Raw genomic sequence first — 19,861 nt, 5'->3', positions numbered from 1 at the left:
CATTCACATGAAGACTTAACAAGATAAATAGAAGATAAATGAAGAGAAAACAAGTGGGAGGAAAGAAGACGGCCGCGACTGGATTTTCTTATTTATCCTGGCTGACTGCGAGAGGCAGGCAGGCAGGCACTCCGCGGCGCGCTTTTGCTTGGTGTATTAAATTGAACCTGCGCGCCGTCGAGTGAGAAACATTATATTTTAAATTGCCGCTTGTGAATAAATATATAAGTTTTTGATATCACTCCTACGGCGAGTAAATAATGGAGAGCTAACTAGGCATGCAGGATCAAATTATCAACTTGACATTTTTATCCTTTCGTATTCAAAAATGTGGCACGCGGGCGGCCTTTCAAAACGGCCGGGCATTAAAATTAGCATCAAAATGCCCGAGTAATTATTCCTCTTCACTGCCTCTTATTGGTATACATCAAATACATTTAAAAATAAAATAAATAAATGGAAAACACAGCCAAAATATGAAGGCCTTTTTTCAGAAATTTTATTCCTTATCAGATTTATTGGTTTAATTTAATAATTTGACCACCGTGAAAGTCTGCAGTATTTTTTTGGAGCCGCCAATCAAAATTACGGGAAACTATGATTTAGATTTAATCCTAATTTTTAATTAAAAATTTCAGAATAAATTTTTTTGCCAAGAAGAAATTGTTTTTCAAATTTTTTTCCGCATTTTATTTTGGTTTTTAACCGATGAAATGTAAAAAAATTCACAATCAGAAATATCAGCTCCTGAAAATCGTAAAAAGGGTGGTGCAACCTCGTAGGTGACTTTGAACACGGGTGGCGTTACCAATTCGCAAATTGGAATTTACATTTGCACAAAATTAATATATATGATTTCAGTCTGATTTTTTTATTTCATTTCTCACGAGAATCCGCTCCAAATCCGTGTGTGAATCGCCTTTTTCGGGAAAGCAGCGACTGTCTTGAAATTTAATTGGGCGTTTTACGGGCTGAAAAGTGATATTCCAGAGGCGTGCTGCTCCTTTATGCTCGCTTCCATAAATAAGCCGCGAGATTATTTGTGGAGCTGCTTTTCATGCATTTTCAGGGTTGCGCCATCACACGTATTCTCGGAAAAGAGATGATCTCTGGCGGGCGAGCAAGGAGAGAGAGAAGAGCGCGGATGAGATGGTAATCAGCGCAGCCCGCGCGCAGCTATAACAAGCTGCTCCTATATAAATTCTGATGTGATTATGATTTTATGACTTCTTTATGAATAAATTATCCCTTTCCCGGCTCGCGCATGTCCTCTTTGTTGCTCTTTCTGCTCCTTGTTGCTTCACGTGGTAATTTAATTGAAAAATGGGCTGGCGTCGTGTGCTCTGGCCAGCCGCAATTTGCCTCCGTCTCAGGTTACAGCCGTTTTCTTGCTGTTTTTGCAAAAAAAAAAAAAATATCTCACGGTGAAACGCATCTCCTTGAATGGTGCAGCTGATTCGCTGTTGGAGAGACTCCTTTGTTTGCATCAAATTTGTCTTGTTTCTTTTAATTTTTTCACCAAAACTCTATATCTAGACCTTTTAAAGAGGATTGATACTGCAAAACCGAAGAATCGTTGTTGTTAATGTATTATTTAATTCTAATAAATGAGTTTAAGTTAAAAATTAAGCTTGAATTTTGTATAAAAGTTATCATTCTGGATGAGGATTGTCTCCCTTTTTGAAATATAAACTTTATTTCCCAACAATCTTGATGAGAAGAATAGAAATCTGCCAAAAAGTGGCTTGAGGAAAATTGGTGAACTTTGAATTCACAGGGTCCTCTTTTAATTATTGAAAATTGTAGGTTTTTAAACTTAACAATTTGATCAACTGCTTTTTGCAGTTAAAAATTCCTTTTTTAATATTTTCGTTCTAACCAAAACATTGCAAAGGATTTGTTTGTTCTGGTTATTGCAAGTTTAAGTTAACAATTCTTCAGCGGGGTCCAGATGTGCAATAAAATTGGTTCGCACTGCGCAGATCCAAGATGGCGTCTGAATGTGGTAAACAAAAACCTCTCTTTGGATTGCCATTCGAGTGTCAAGAGTTTGTTTTTACGATCCAAAAGACACAATTAGTACAAATAATGCAAATTACGTCACAATATTGACGAAAACTTAATTCTTTTCGCGCATTTTCACGTGACCGTTTTTTCGCGCCACGCTCCACCGGACGCCATATCTGCGCGTCGCACGAATCCGGACCCCGCTGGAAATTTGTTTACTTTTATAACATTAAACAATTTCTATTTAAAAACACTAACCAACAAGAAGTTATGATTTTAATTGCTCATATAAGCATATTTGTAAAATCTCTCAATCACACTGCAAGCATTTTACGATTTCCATATATAACCAACACACAGCAAGCAATTACATAAAGCAAAAGCGGCGTGCTGAACGCGCGTATCGCTCCTCGAGTAACAAGGAGACCACAAATCATTACAAGAGCTTGCTGTCAATTAGACACGAGTATTAATAAGCTAGACAATGGATTGCACACTTGCGGCAGTAAAACCGCGCATCAAACTGCGAGTGTTCCCGGGATTTGCCAGGCTCAATTAATTACGCTGCGATTTTATTGCAGGCGAGGCGTGACACGCACACGCTGCCTCTGCCACGCTTGATTGAATTTCGTTCGCGCTCGGCCTGCCTGCCTGGCTATGGCTATGGGCACACTCAAACACACACACACGTACATACGGCATTATTAAATTGCCATTGTATGGCAGCGTTATTATGAACGAGAGAGATTGTTCGAATAGATAAATGACGCCAGAGACACAATGCACTTGGACTCACGTGTATGCTAAGTAACGCTGATGTGTGACAGTGAGCGATCATATTAAATTAACACGTTTTGATTTATATCTGCGCTGGAGAACTGCCGGCCTCTCTCACAAATCAGAAACACTCCCTCGGCGCCAAATTTTAATGATTGCTCGGGATTTAGAGATCATATCGTATGTGGCAGAGAGATTAAAAATAATCACTTCTTCGAAATTGCTGGGCAAGATTTTTTCGTTTCCAAATTATTTGCATGGAACAGTTATTAGTGCTTGATTCAGAGATATAAATCTAGAAAAAATTACTAATTCACCAGTTGCATAAACCCTTATGTGTTCGAAGCCGCCAAGAGATGGCGCCACCGTATACTTTGGTAATAAATTTAATTTAAGTCACTCCCGGTGCGATTTCAGATTAATTCCTGCTGCTGTGCATTCTTCACTTAATATGCTTTCTTTTGAAGTGCTGCAAACCAAAATCAGTCCTGCCATTCGCCGTAGAAACGTCGGAAAATAATTTATATTTCTAAAAATAGTTTTTCTCGATTCTACGGCGATTATCAGAACCGATTTTGGTTTCCAGCACATCAAAAGAAAGCATATTAAGTGAAGAATGCACTGTAGCTAGATTGACTCTGAAATCGTAGCGAAAGTGCCTTAAAATTAAATTTATTACCAAAGTATACGGTGGCGCCATCTGTTGGCGGCTTCAAACACTTAGGGTTTATACAACTGCTCTACCTATTTTGCATAGCTAATAGGGATAAAATTTTCAGCCGTTTCGCGAATGAAACCCTTTCTAAAAGGATTGAATCCTCGACCTGATTGCCCCCATAGAAAGTGCTAATTAGCAAGCGCATAAAATAAATTGCAATTCACGACTTGGGCTTGACGAACTCGTTGAGAGCGTCGAACGGCATGTTGTTTGAGTGCTTATTCATTCGCTATATCTTCTACACTGTTTTATAATAAAGTACCTGCTATGATCATTACACACACATATACGTTCACCTGAACAAAAAACCCACACCGGCAGGCAGCGTGTATTTGTTTAGCAAAGAGGGCTTTCATTAGCTGGTTTAGTCGTGCAGCTAATTAGAAACAAAGACCCATCATCCTCCGGCCGGGAATATTCCGAGTGCAGTGGAAATGACGCCAAATTACACACTCCGTGCACGACCCTGCTGCTCGATTGAGCCGCTAACTCCGCACTCCGCATACTCCGCTCTGCAGCGCTGATGACTGGGAATTAAGTGAGGATCAGCGCCGTTTTGATCCTGCATGCAAATCCTGCTGATGATTAGACACGCTCCGATGTTAATTGAAACTGCTGCTCATTCTTGTTTACACTAACTGTAGCCATCAATCTGTTTTAATCTGGCATTGCAGGTCATTTCGTCTTGTATTTTGCTCACTTTAATTGCGTTAATGTCAGGGCTGCAAAAAACCCGCAGTGGTAAAATGCTGTTTTTTCCATTTTTACCAGTTTCTTGCAGGCAATGCTTTCACGTTATTTTTCAATGATTTTCTAATTATTAGCAAATAACCTCGGCTTGAAAAATTGCCAGAGATAAATTTTAGGAGAAATTGAGGCAGCAAAATGGCAATTTAAAAGAAAATATCTGCACAGTGGAGGAAATTTTGAGCACTCTGACCGAAATTTTAGATTTTCACAGAATAAAAATGGAATAAATTCATTTCTTGCAATTCTTGCGCAAGAAATTGGTAAAAATTGAGTGGTAAAAACCAGTGGTGAAAAAAAATACAACCCTGATTAATGTTCAGGAGAAAATTGCATCAAATTGGAAATTTAATGAAGGTAGGAGAGTTGACGAATTTTTCACAGCATGAAGGCTGTTTTAAATTTATGAATTCAGGAAGCCTTTTTAATCAGTTTAAAATTGTGGAAAAATTAGTATTTTTGCTCACCTCTAAGACCCTAAAAATACAAAAAAGAAAATTACTAATGTATAGTTTTTAAATAATTAATTTTTTAAATGCCATTTTCTTCCACATTTTTGCAAGAGGCACAAAAACAAATATTTATTTTAAGATTAAAGATATTTTAAAGCAATATTTAATTTGTTTTTGATTGAAAATATTTTTTATTATTGTTTCCCTTCCAACCTTGATGAAATTTAATTGTATAATTTTAATGGTTTATTTTTTATTTACTATTTATTTTTTGCAATTGATAAATTTAAATAAAGCCAATTAGTATGACCTTAAATTATTTGAAAGTGTATTATCTTTAAGCATATAAATCTAGAATTCATTTTTGCAAGTTAAATATTTGCCTAAAAAAACAGGTGGACAAATCCGCAAACCTCAACGATTTTAATTAATCATCCTTTGTGTATAGAACATAACCACAATAAATCTAATATACAGAGTTCTTTAATTACATAATATTGGATATTGTACACGTTTTCAGCCCACTATATTTACTGTGTGTGTTTATATATCCCACGATTGAACTGTTGTTGCTAGAAACATAGTATCAAATAGCAGCAATCGCTTTGAATCTCCGTTCATCTCTTATTGCAACAGAGTCATGCCGAGGAAAACAATTACCTCACTCGCAACATGAAAGTGCACGTTCATTAAACCCGCGGCCGCTGTACCATTCTCGAGTTTGTTTCGTACATGCAGTCCTCCCAACCCATAAAACAATTAATGTACATAGAAAATGAAACGCGCGGCACACAACCGTTTAATTACTGTTCAACCTTTAAACAAGGCAAATGTGTCGTGCTTTACGAATAACAAGCAAAAGGCGTGTGCTGCGCGGGTCAGCAAAATAAAGCTCTCCGTTAATTTCGCTAATTACGAAGGTTTCTTTATTATACCGAGTGCTCAAATTTGAAAAGATGATTGCGCTTCGTAAACGGTGTATTTTGTGATGGAAATTATTCACCTTAAAAATAGAGAGCTGTCATTAAGTATTCGTTTATTGGCTAAGGCTTCCCTGTTTTAATTTTAAAATAAGTTGAAAATTTAGTTCTTTGTGCTGATTACCAAACGAATTAGAATGGTTGGCAGCTTGGGAATCTCCTCAGCCATCGTCGATTCTGAAATTACGTTCCATTTGGCTCGGCAGCTTAGACGCAAAAGCGATTTCCGTCGATTACAAGGCAAGAGTCCATATAAGGGGCGCCAATTAAGGATGGCGCCCGGCTTGTTTGAAATACGTGTTCTACCTGAGCACTGCACTGCACACACACAATCGCGAAGCTAGCTCGATTTCTCGCGCTCGCGATATTCAATCAAAACGAGCCGCCGAAGGCCCATTTGATGTGTCATGACGTCAATTGCGCATATTAATTAAATGCAATACCGGCCGCTTGTTGATCTGATGTGCCTTTAATTATACACACATGTGTAAGCAAAGATATGTGATCTCATTCTCTGCTCTGTGTGACATACATTATTTTATCCTGCTTCAGATGAGTCAGAATAATAAAATGCTGTTCAATATTTTCTCTGTGCTAGCCATTTTGGCTGCAACAGTTCGAGAAAGAAGACAAATAATAATAAAAAGTATATAACCTAGAAAATAGGGTTGAATTTAATTCTATTTTTGAGAGGTTGCCGATTTTGAATAGAGCTGTTCAAACTGGCGTAATCTGCTTTATTTTTTAGACGTCACGTTCAATCAACTTGGTTGCAAAAAATAGTTTCAAATTTTTCAAAAAACTTAACATCTAGGTATGAAAAAATTTTTTAATTATAAATTAGGCAGTAGGCCATACTTTAGGTTTAGATAAATAATGTTTTAAAAACATTATTGATTTAAAAAATAATCTAATAGTAAGAAAAAAAATACTATTTTGTATCAGAAAATGTGAAAGTTTAGTTGAAAAAATATAAAAATGTTTTAACTCTTAATTTGTTTCGGTAAACACTGAACACTTTAAATTTTTTCTGTAAGTTATAGCTACAAAAATAAATAGCAATAATATTAACTGAGTAAATCACAGCTTTCCCTTCATTCGAAGCCAAGTAGAAGAAAATCTACCACGTCTCAAAAGCCCACAAAGTCCCCAGTCCACACACCTGCATCGACGTTTTGTCCCAAATCAAAATTCCAGCCTTCAAATATCAATCATTTCTCGTCATATACTGTCCTTTAGTGCCTCTCGCGTATCATATTTCTCTGCGCGCTCTTGATTTGTACCACTTTTGATATTTATTTACACCCAACAAGTGTTTCTCATGACGTGATTAAAATGAGTTATGTTCTCGCCTTATCAGCTAGCCCGCAGTGCGTCCAAACACACATCATTTATTAATGACACTTGAAAATTTATGCCCCGCTCGCCCATTTATTAAAGATAATTATGTGATGATGCCGAGAGATCAGAAAAAAACAAAACGTCGAGTTTCCAGCACTGCCAGCCAGCCAGCGCGAGAGCGAGGTATTTTAACAAGGTGTTTAGAGCAGGCCAAAAGTCGGAATTGGGTGGCTGACGCGCTGACCGGATCGCGAAACGGATTAATATTTCATTTGCTCCTACGACAGAGTGTTTGTGCATGGAACAGTTTTGTTTATTCTTTTGCAGGTGTTCAACTACTCCCACCTGAAAATGCTTTATGTTTATTGGTCTCTCTGCACGTTTTTCAAGCCCTCCTAGAGCTAGTCGAGATTAATATCTACAAGGCTTGATAATGTGCACACATCAGACACTTTATAAATATTATCAGCCTCAAGGAAAACAAATTTCAGTTGTTAAAAATAAAATTTAATGCTTTCTCTGTACACTTATTCAAAATTCCAAATCTGAGAGAACGTTGAGTTAAATTTATGAAAGGGAAGAATCGTGGGTAAGAATTATTTATCATTGTAAAATTTTCACGAATCATGAATCACGATTGAAGGCAGCGCGTTAAATTTTTATTCTTGAACAAATGATACGTAAATAATGGATTTAAAATATGCTGTATGAAGAGAAAACATAATCAAAAAATGCATATTTTTACTGATTTTTCCCCAATTTTATTTTCTACTTGTTGTATCGCAACCCGATTTCTTAAAATTAATTGAAATGGGATGACAAAGCTTTCAAAGAGGCAGAGGCGTTTTTGTTATTTAAATCAGCTGAGCTGAATGAAAAATTAATCCCAATTTTTAAAACAAGAGTGGTTTACTTTACCTCTGAGTTTCCGAGCTTTTAGAATAACTGTCTGAAATTTGTCAACCAATTGAAGTTTTATCACCAGGATCCGGCGCGCAGACATGGCGTCTGGTAGAGTACAGCGGGAAATATTCAAACGTAATCATGAAAATAGCTTCAGCACAATGAATATTTTTGTTGTTATTTCTTTACTAACAGCTGATTAGCCCGGTAATTGGCGAATCGGCCGTTAGATGGCACATCAGGCTAATGGAAATGTAATAAAATACGCGGGAATGAAATTATTAGGTCGGCACGCCTCTTTTTCGACGCTTCTGATTGGCCTTTGGACTGACTCCTGATTGGCCTGAATTATTTCGACGCCATATTCACTTCTGACCGGCGGGAAACCAACACAGATCGCAACCCGGATCCCGGTGAATTTTATCATATTTTTGTAAGTGTAAAAATAATTTTATTACAAAAATAAGAAAAAAAATCATTTAAATTAGTTTAATGCGTGTGTAAGTCCAGCCTTAACCATTTGAATTATTCCGAGAACTCTCAGCGTAGCATTTTTATGATTAGTGGAGAGCCGCGAGAATATCTGGAGGTAATCAAGGAGGAATCACTTAAGATGATGCACCTGCCTGCAATTCAACGAGAATAAAACTGCTCCCGCTGCGCTATTAACTCTCGGGGCCGCGACCAGCAGCATTGTGTGTAGGACATGCATTTATTGGACAATAATGATGCCGCGGCAGAGCAGTTTTATTATTCAGAGGCAACAATTAAACCAGCGGTTATTTGTGCGTATTTACTGCTCGGCTTCCTACAAATCACTGTGCTTCTCCTTCTCCGGAGAATTCCTTTTACGGCCCCTCATGCCTTGGATTTTATTGCGAGGGTTTCGCTGCTTTGAAGAGGGTGTGTTCATGCTCACCATAAATACATACCTGAGTGTGAGAACCTGCTAATGAAGGATTTTTTGGGGGGGCTTTTGACGAGGAAGATATATTCTACAACTTGGTTTCAAATGAAGGGGAGAGCTGTAATTTACAGTTAGGAATTTTTTATAATTTTAAAATTCGTCCAAAACACCAGCGGGAGCCAGATGTGAAATAAAATTGGTTCGCACTGCGCAGATCCAAGATGGCGTCTGATTGTGGGAAGCAAAAAGCTCTCTTTGGATTCTCGTACGAGTGTCAAGAGTTTGTTTTTACGATCCAAAAGACACAATTAGTTAAGAGTAATGCAAATTATTGACCAAAACTTGCTTCTTTTCGCGCATTTTCACGTGACCGTTTTTTCGCGCCACACTCCACCGGACGCCATATCTGCGCGTCGCACGAACCCCGCTGTTTTCCAATTCAAACATAGAGTGCATCTAAATGATCAGTATTGAGCATATTTCTCATTCTTTTAGGGGTTGCGATTAAAAATAAAATATTTCAAATGATTTTTTGGTATTGATTTAAGTGCTTTAAAATTTCACGATTGGTTTTTATTTCAACTGTCCAGAGAAATAAATTTGTTAGACTGTCTAAAATTCACAGCCTTTGAAAAAAAGTCCAATAATCAATTAATGATCTCACAAATAAATACTATTTTGCCGATGCTTTTATTTTATATTCTTGTGGCCACGCAGACTCGATCTGTTCATCTGCGTGCTTTCGCTCGACGGCGAAGTCCTTAATAATCTTGTAATGCCATGTATAATTGTTTACTACCGCTGATGAGAATAAGATTAAAAGATCCTTGTCAACATTGTTAAAACGCTAGTAAAATCCGCAAGACGATTTATACATCGCAGGGCATTCAAGTTTTTATTCGGCCGAGGAAAATTCCTTTTCGTAAATTAATGGCCGCGAAATAATGCCGCGCGACGAGCGTTTTATGGGCCTTAAAGTGATTTTTATTTGTTTGGGCATAAGTTATCTTTTAAATAATAGGCCCATATATTATTATCAAGTCGCGCCGAGAAGAATAGCAGCGCGCTTCTGACCTTAAGTGCGCGCCAAGGAATGCCGATATTTGAGTTCTCATTGTTGCTCTTTCTCGCTTGGCCGCAGCGTCTGGCCAGCAATTGCGTATACACACACACACGCACACAAAAGCGATCGAGTCACTCTCTCAGCAGAATCGTTTTTTACGGCTTTTTAAAAATGACCCGACAGCAGGTGCGTCCTTACGTTGGAAAAGATAGAGACTTAATGATCTGGAAACATAAAGTGAGACATTTTACTGCAGGAAACACATTCAATTGAATTAGTTTATTTATTTGGACACATTCAACTGACTGAATTTCAAGGGCCGTGAGTTCTCTCGTTTTGCGACAATGCATCAGATTTTGAAGATAACAATAACTAATACTCTGCCTCATTTTTTTGTATCGGTTTACAGTTGTAGAATTATGATTCAATAAACGAATTTACACTTCGTAACTCAAGATCAGATCATTCGACAGTTTCATATTTCCATCACATTGCACAATTAATGAACACATTAAAGAGAGTTGATTCATACGAAATAAATGTACTTTAACAAGAAAACAAAAATGTTTATGTAAGAAGACATTTAATGTTTTTGAACTGTATAACCAAATAAAGTGATACATAATGCATTTAAATTGAATTAAAAAAATATTTAAATGTTTTTCTAAAGAACATATTGAACAAGAAAATAATGTTTGATTTAATTATTTTGTTATAAGTTTTTCTGACATTTGTATAGGCAGTAATTTTCTTTTCTGAGTTCAAATATTGGCTTTAAAAGAGGCAGTTAAACTCACTCAATTGAGTTTTCCAAATAAGAGATGTCATTTTTGGCTCAACATAGAAAAATAGAAGACGGCTTGGAAGCCAATTTAGATAGGTTACTTATTTTTCTGGGCGATTTTCATGCTAATAACATCATATCTATTAATAACAATATGTTTTATTTGCAATTAAGCAACTTAAAATAATTTTAAGATATAATTAATGCATTCTACACCCTAGACTTAAATTAAATAATACGTCTTTTTTAAATTGTCCTGATGATCCGCAATAAAATATGCATATTAAATAGGACAATTATTGATTTCAAAACTCTTTACAAACGTTGTTTTTCAAGTTGCATTTTGTGCGTTTCAAATAATGCCTCTGCCGGTTTCTCAGAGAGGCTTTTACTTCATAAACAGATTTATGCGAATTCAAATGTTAAAATTGTATGATTCGTGCTCATTTGGAGTTTTAATAAAACCAAGGAGCACTAAAAACATTCAAAATTTATTTAATTCCCTTACAATTAGTTGTTTTAGTTTAATTTTGTTTTATTTTTCCTTTGATAGAATTGATAGCACAGATTTTAATTTTTTAGATATTTTGAAAATTCAATGATCATTTAATTTCGTTGATTTGTCAATATAACTTCGAAGGTATGTCTGTTAAATCCTTTTTTTTAATAAACTTGTCAATTTCCTTTCAATCTTTTTAAAACAAATAATCAAACGAACAAATAACTTCAGTTTTCATCAGAACGTGACTATAGTTTTAGTAATTAAGTCATCTGCGCTCTTATCTGCTCAGGATTAAAAAAATGAGTTTCCTATTCCGACATTATTGAATGTAAAGGGAAAACAAACAGTGGGAAGGTTCACGTTTTGAATGGAGGTTTCCGCTCGTCTTTGTTATTTAAGAAGGTTTGCGTGTCTGGGTACACCTTTAATGAAATAATTATTACTGCGCCGTTCGAACCTGACAGAAATTCATGTTGTAGATAAAAATTCCGAGAGTGTTGAGCGCACGGCATCATAATATATAAAAGGGCTTAAATAATAAAGCAATTACAGGTGCCGAAATAGTGTTGTGTGCTGCATGGAGAAAATTAAAATAGCACTGCCGCGATAGAGATAATGGCTAGAGATTTCCATTAGCTGCGAAATTTGCATAAAGAGCGATCTGGAATTAAAAATAAGAAGGAGGCAGGAGGAAAGAAAGAAGGCGCGTTTATTACAGGTCTGCGCGTCGTAAATAAAATTCCCGTATTTACATAGCCGATTACAATAAATAAATAATCAAAGTGGAGGAGAAGAAGAAGTGCGACGGCAATTATAATTACCAGGGACGGGCCCGGCCACAATTAATAACCGGCGAGCAACGGTGTGATTGGACTGACTCTCTTTATTCCGCCGAGAGCTGCGCGCTATCTGATCAAATATTCGAATGAATTTTATTTCTCTACGTACGAGGAGGGAAAATCATCGCCCGGCCGCAATGCTGCCATAAATAAGCGGCGTGATTATTTGGCTGTCTAGTTTAGGACGTGATTTACACACTTTTAAATACTAGTTTGGTCCCTGGCGAGGCAATATTAATAGTTGGCCAGTGCAAACAGCGCGCCATGATGAGGATATCATAACTCAAATATTATTACCGGCCTCTCGTATCGATGATGAAGCGTGAAAAAGTTCTCGTTCTCTCCTCTCTCACTCGCTCTCTCGCTCGGCGTGGAATGTAAAAAACGAGCAGCTATTTTATGCTGCCTCGTCCGCCAATTCCCCTGTAATAATAATAAATTATGTTTTAAAGCTATTAGCGATTGTTTGTTAACACGAAAAATATTGCCTCGGTATGATGCGCGCGAATTATTTCTTAACACGACCCGCAAACTACACACACACACGCCTTTTGCGCCGAGCGCAGGATGATTTTTTATGAGCGTGCAGTGTATATATGCGCCCATTGTTCGATCGTTGCTTTTCACTTGTTAAAATTCTCCCCGACGACTGACTGTATATATGCCACTCAAACGGGCAGACGCCTCTTTTTGCGCACCAGCCAGCACCGGCACATGATCCAGCTTTTTATCCTCCCGCATCAACTTACGAATTCGATTTTCAATTTTCATTCACCTCTACAGGTGGTGAAACCTTTTTATACGTGTATAGAAACTTGTCATTTTTTATCTTTCCTATGAAATCTGATTTCACTGTAAAAATGTAATTTATAATAGGCATGTTATTCTGATTTTTAATTTAACAGGGTAGCAGAAACATGATTTTTTTCCGAATTTTATACTTATTTTATGAATAGATTTAATAAAAAGTAGAGAAGTTATGAATCACGAGGTAGTTTTTAAATATTTTGCTTGTTTAAAGTGGAATTATACAGGGCAACAATTGAAAATTATTTGAATTGTTGGATGCCATAAACAATTGATCGATAAACAATTTGTTCAACAATTTGCAATAATAAGAAAGGACCGTCCTACAATAAAAATTCAAATTTTGCCAATTTTCTCCAAAATTTAGAGTGCTTGAACATATTTTCTTGGCATATTCCGATTCCTCTCGTCGAGATCTGTCCAATTGTGTATGCCACTTATTGGGGAAACTCTTGGTTTTGAAATTAAATCAGATTTCAAGTAAGGAGACAGCCCTTTCCATTTCCAGCCAATTTTCTCACAAAATTACAGAGCTTCTTAGGTCAATTTAAGCTTTAACTGAATCCTAAGGGATGAATTTGTGCATTGGCAACAAGCATTTTCCAACAAGCATAAAATTTCATCATTTGCGGATCTCAGTAATGAATTTCAGCGAGAGCGTTGATCAATGATCGGCTTCATTAGGATATTAATTCGAATTAATTAGCGTTGAGACTGTCAAAAGGCGCGACTAATATAATTTAAACAATTATTCACGGGCTTCTCGCTGTCAGGCGGTGAAAAATAATGCAGCACCGATTAAAATCTCGGTCGAGCCAGCTGTCAATCTGCTTTTCTGATTACTTATTTAGATGATGACCGAGCACAATTATGAAACAAAAAGTCAGCTGAGCCTGGCCCCGCCTCGGCAGCCCGGCAATTTAAAATGAAAAATGCACTTAATGCCCTCACTGATTCCAAGCTGGCCCCCTCGTCTTTTTTTCTCTCCGGCACGAAATTCACAGCAGTTGGGCGCGCGGTTATAATATTATTATTATATATTTTACCGCGAACAGCGAGCGAGCGAGCGCACAGTCGAGGCCTAATTCAATAATTTTTTATAGCGGGGTTGACAGGCGTCGTTCTTTAATAAGTCTCGCCTTTTATAATGATGCCCTTATGACAGTATCTCGGGTGTCGATCGGACCTTATACATAACCCTGCGATGGGTTAAACACATCACAACAACAATCACTTTTCTTATTTACGAAGAGTCAAATTATAAATTGTATGCATTAGACAAGCCCTGGCCGGTTCAGGGAGCCGGACCACGCACTCTCGCGCCCACAGACCCAGTGAATGCTTTAAAATTCAGAATTTAAAAGGTTATTAAATTTAAAGTGGATCATTTCACAACAAAAATAATTTTTGGCTCTGTAAAGTGGTTCATTAATTTTTTAGCAGAATTTCGCACCTTAATTTTGTGCCCAAAATCTCTTTCCTAATTAGCCTGATATGGCTTCCAAAGGACAAAATTAAAAAAAAAAATTATAAACCTCTTGATTTGCGGCTGTTTTGCATTTTCTCCTCATATTTAATTTATTAAATAACTTAACACGCTGAAAATTAATTACCAGATGTTTGATAACGTTCGTTTATTCTTGATTTCTGAATATTATAGCTTCTAATTTTCCCTAACGACTTTTACTTTGCAGTAAACGGGAAACATATTGAGGTGGATGAATTTATTAAATTATATTAAACGAGAAAAACAAGTAGAGGAAATAGAAACTTAATCTCATATTTATAAAATGCAGTAAGCAAAAGGTTTGTGATAAGTAGTTTCGCTTGTTCGTTATATCAAGCCTTGATTATGATGTTATTGGGTTTTTACTTTCCTTAACTTTTTCCGCCATTCAAAACAACTTTATTTTTTACTTTTTTTATCACACCTCTGCAAACCACGAACAGATTAGGCTATATCAAGCGTTGAGCTATCGCATTACTTGTTTGTTGGGCAAAGAAATTTATTTAATTTCCTGTTTGCTTCGTTTTAATCATTTACTTTCCGCCACTTTTTCCTTTCTTTAATTTTAATAAAACGACTCCTGCTCCCTTCGAAACGTATATAATATCCAAACACAATTTACTCGCTGATCATCAATAAACCACTACTCGCGCCGTTTATGCCCTTTGAAAATATAATAGCCATCTCAGCTGCAGAGAGACGGAATATAAAATGAAAAAAAAATATTGTACACGTATATATACGAGCGTATAATAAAACCAGAGACTGGATGTATTTGCATGCATACGCGATGATAAATAGGGGCCAAAAGTGATGAGATGGGTGTTTCCGAAAGCGCATAAATTGCTCGTTAAATTACACTGAAATTTCGCACCCATCCTCCGTTGGTAAAAAAATAAAAAATCGTGCACGGATAAATTTCACGAGAGATGGGCAATCGCGCGGCGCAAACGCTCTGCTCGTGTTTGCTCTTTTATTGTTATTGATATGATACAGTATTTTCGGTAATAACTTTATAGTCGGTCATGCCGACGGAATTAGGCGGCGAACGCGAATCTCTCTTTTTCTTTGCTCAAGATCTCCTTCACTCCGGCCGCGCGCGGCAATAATCTAAATCTATTTTTAATGTCGGCCCGAAACCTATCATTATGTGTTTAAAAACGTAAGGGAGACGGGCTAACAGGTCTGCCGAGAGTCTGATAAATTGTTATCTCCCTCCCTCTCGCGCTCGCTCCAAGGTAATTTGCTCTCTTATTGGGTGTGGAATCCAGGAAACTCGACAGACGGACCGACTGCAAGGAGGAAAAAAAAAGAATTCTGCGCTCGCTCGCTAACCGCAGATATCAGCAGCAGACTTGATCTCGACTCTGCTAACATAGGATGAATGGAGAAAAATTCATTCTTGATGAGACACCGTCATGCCTGAATGAAAATTGGTCGCAGGCGAAATGATTAAATGCTCTTATTTTTTAATTTAATGGTTTGGAAATTTGCGTTGGACTTAGCACGAATGAAAACCAAAATATTGACGGGTGGTATTGGATTTTTTGCCGGAAAATACTTATACTTTCATCCTCTGGAGCTCAAGGAAAAACCCAGAATATTTAGAGGATAACTGACACTATTTCGGTGTTTTATTTAAAATGTTTTATAATCTCATAATGCGTTATGTTATTTTTCTCCAAAGAAATTTTAAAACTCTTAAAAAAAGTGATGAAATTGACGTTCGCATGTAAAAAATCATATTAATTAATTTGCATATAAACCTGATCAAAAATTTCGCTCCGAAAAACAACTAATATTAAAATCGTGAGAAAATGTCTAAAGCAAAAAATGATTTTTAGCTGATATAGACGGTTTAACATTGTTCTTACACGCTTAAAGTTGGTTATAAATGTGGTTTAAAGTGGAATGATACTGGGCAACAATTGAAAATTATTTAAATTGTTGGATGCCTTAAACAATTGATCGATAAACAATTTGTTCAACAATTCGCAATAATAAAAACGACCTTCCTACAGTAAAAATTCAAATTTTGCCAATTTTCTCTAAAATTTATATTTTCTTGGCATATTTCGATTCCTCTCGTCGAGATCTGTCCAATTGTGTATGCCACTTATTGGGGAAACTCTTGGTTTTGAAATTAAATCGGATTTCAAGTAAGGAGACGGTCATTACCATTTGAAAAGCACGCTAACTTTCCAGCCAATTTTCTCAAAAAATTACAGTGCTTCTTAGGTCAATTTAGGCTTCAGCTGAATCTTTAGGGATGAGTTTATGCATTGGCAACAAGCGTTTTCCAGGCTTTTCCAGTATCATTCCTCTTTAAAAGCTTAAGAAACAAATTTCCAGAATGTGAAAAAGGTGTTTTATGTTCTAAATTTTGGTCAAAATGAACGCCAATATGCAAAAATTGATCAAAAGTAAATTTTCCACACTTTATTTTTCAATGACCTGCCCGTTAGCTGCGGTATTGTTGAGCCAGCCCGTTGGCTAGCATTGTTGAGGCGCTCTCAGAGTTGTCACAGCAGTTGGAAATGTGTATTTTAGCAGTAATATTACGGCTGCATGTCCAAGACGAATTCTAATGTCAGAGATGACAAAAGGTTGGTGATATGGAATGCTCAAATAGCTCAATAGGCTGACTTTCGACAAGCCTTTTACTGAATTTCCCACGTTTGCAGCGTCCTTAGGGACAAATTATCTGGCGTTTCAATAAAATACGTTTGCTCGGTGATGTGCGCTGAGCTGATGTTAAAAAAAGAGGATGAAATTCAGCAAACAAAATAATTTATTATTAAGAATATTGAGAGAAGCAACAAGAGTTTCATATATTACGCCGACAGCTGAGCGAAGAAAATTCAAAGATTGGGTTAATTCCGGCCAATTAACTTCCACGCCAGCTTCCATGCAATTTAGTGGATGTTATGAAATATTCGAATCGTAAAAGTTTTCTCTATCCTCACGCCTCGCGAGGAGATTGACTGACTGAATTCTCCTCGTCGGCAGCAACAACTAATATTTTACATTCGTGATCCGCCAGCAGAGGCTTTTTTACGAGCGTTAGCAGGCGCTGTTTAACAAGGGTGATTCGATTTTACGATTTGGAAATCGGTGAGTTGAGATAAAATCTGGAAAGAGGCGATATAGACGGACGGAAAGAATGCCGCGTGTGAGTGTGTGTGGAGTTTAAAAAAAAAAAATCGAGCGTGCTGGTTATGAGTGTGTGTGTGTGTATTTCTCCCTTGAGAAAGAATAAGATAATAAGCGCTGTTAAAGACGAGATGCTGGTAATAGTTAAAATGGTCGGTGATCCTTGTTAAAAAGAGTTGTAGCTGCAGGTCAATTCCAAATATTATACACACACGCGGACGGCTGGCTTTATTTGTGCCAGCCAGTTTTTCATGCTTTCTTTATAGGTGGATGGTTCTCTCGGCACACACACACATAATGGCCATCATTGACTCGTGGAATGATGTAATTTCAACGAGTTTAGCTGCCTATAATGGCCCCCATCAACAATACTTAGGCTGCTCCATTGAGTGGCCAAGCCAGGCCAGCATGGAAATTTGTGTTTGAATAAAAAACACGATAATCCCTATAATAACGCTCAATTTATTTGCCCGCCGCCGATGAGAATTTATTTCCACGCTGCTGGCCGGCCGGCCGGCCGCGCTCAATTTGAAGATTATCCCTCGGAGCGGAAAGGAATTTTAAACGCGAATATAATGTAATCAAATTAAATCAAAATGGGCATCTAATTTGGCTTTGATTAGACCCGCCATCAGTCTCGATAGGCATCTCCCTCGTTGATTTCTAATTATCCGTGCGTGTACATCACCGCAGCGAGAGAGAGAGATGGAGAGAGAGGCTCTCTCTCTCTCTAGCATGAAATATGTATTTATTCATCGATTATGCACGCCAAGCCGTTTTTATTACATTGCCGTCAGACCATAATGGGAAAGTAAATCACATTCGCATTAGTGTGAGAGGGGAGAGATTTGTGATACGCAAAAAACGCACCTCTAATTTTTCATTGAGAGAATTATTCTTTTAATATATAAAATTAGCTGGTTAAATGTTTTTTAAAGGATATGTATGAAATTCGTTTCAAAATCAGCTCTTGCTGACCAACTACTGTTGAAACACATTTCTTTTGTACCATAGAAATTTAAATTTCCTTTCTTCTTAGAACAAGACAAAAGTCCTCTTAATTTCATATTTATTTGGCTCGCATTGTTGAGCACAAGCTTTGGAATGTGAGAATAATAAAATATGGATAAATAATAGAATGATAATTTTAAATAATTTAAAATCAAATTAAATTAGAATGATACAGGGCAACAATTGAAAATTATTTGAATTGCTGGATGCCATAAACAATTTGTTCTACAATTTGCAACAATAAAAAAGGACATTCCTACAGTAGAAATTCAAATTTTGCCAATTTTCTCCAAAATTTAGAGTGCTTGAACATATTTTCTTGGCATATTCCGATTCCTCTCGTCGAGATCTGTCCAATTGTGTCTGCCACTTATTGGGCAAACTCTTGGTTTTGAAATTAAATCGGATTTCAAGTAAGGAGACAGCCATTACCATTTGAAAAGCACGCTAACTTTCCTGCCAATTTTCTCAAAAAATTACAGAGCTTCTTAGGTCAATTCAGGCTTTAACTGAATCCTAAGGGACGAGTTTATGCATTGGCAACAAGCATTTTCCAGGCTTTCGCAGTATCATTCCTCTCTAAGGTCCCAAATAAAGTTTAAAATCTGTTGCAGCTTACTTCTAGGCCATATGTTGCTTAATTCTTGCCACTAGGAAATAATTGAAGAACTACATTTACAGATTTTTTAATATTCTCATTAATAATTTATTTACTTTCGGAAAAACAAATAGGGAAAGTAGGAAATTTCATCAATTTTCGTAATATTTTTTTCGCTCTTGAACTATAACCATTGAAAGCTTGCATAACCTGGAAGAATCTGATATGGAAAATTTTTAATTTTTCCTGCTCGTCAAAAATTACCCACTAATTGATTTTCCTTTAATAATACGCTTAAATTATGTAAAATGGAAAAATTTACATCATCGTATGTGATTAAAATCAGGAAAATCTACACGAATGCAATGCTTCCGACAAAAAACTAAAACGTTGAATCATTAAGTGTTTTCTTGTAAGGCTATTAAAGTTTATTACAGCAGGATCTCTCCCAAATCTTTTAGGTAGAACTTAAGAAAAACTGCTCTCCTATTAATTGACGGCACGAACGAAATTAAGCATATTATAATATCAATTATCTATATATATCAATTATAAAATTATGAATCCACAAAACAAAATAACACCGCAGCGAATTTCCAAGAAACGGGAGCCACGCTGGCTCATTTGAGATCCTAATTTGATGGCGTGAGCATGTGTTTGGTGCCAAAGAGTAAAATATTTTGATTAGACACGTGAAACCGGCCTTTCGGATCATCTCATCGCTGCGCGGTTAACTCACACGAAAATCTATAAACCAGTGTGTTA

Source organism: Cloeon dipterum, chromosome 3, assembly GCF_949628265.1.
Source record: "Cloeon dipterum chromosome 3, ieCloDipt1.1, whole genome shotgun sequence".
NCBI classification, from domain to species: domain Eukaryota; kingdom Metazoa; phylum Arthropoda; class Insecta; order Ephemeroptera; family Baetidae; genus Cloeon; species Cloeon dipterum.
Note: the sequence above shows the minus strand (reverse complement) of the source record.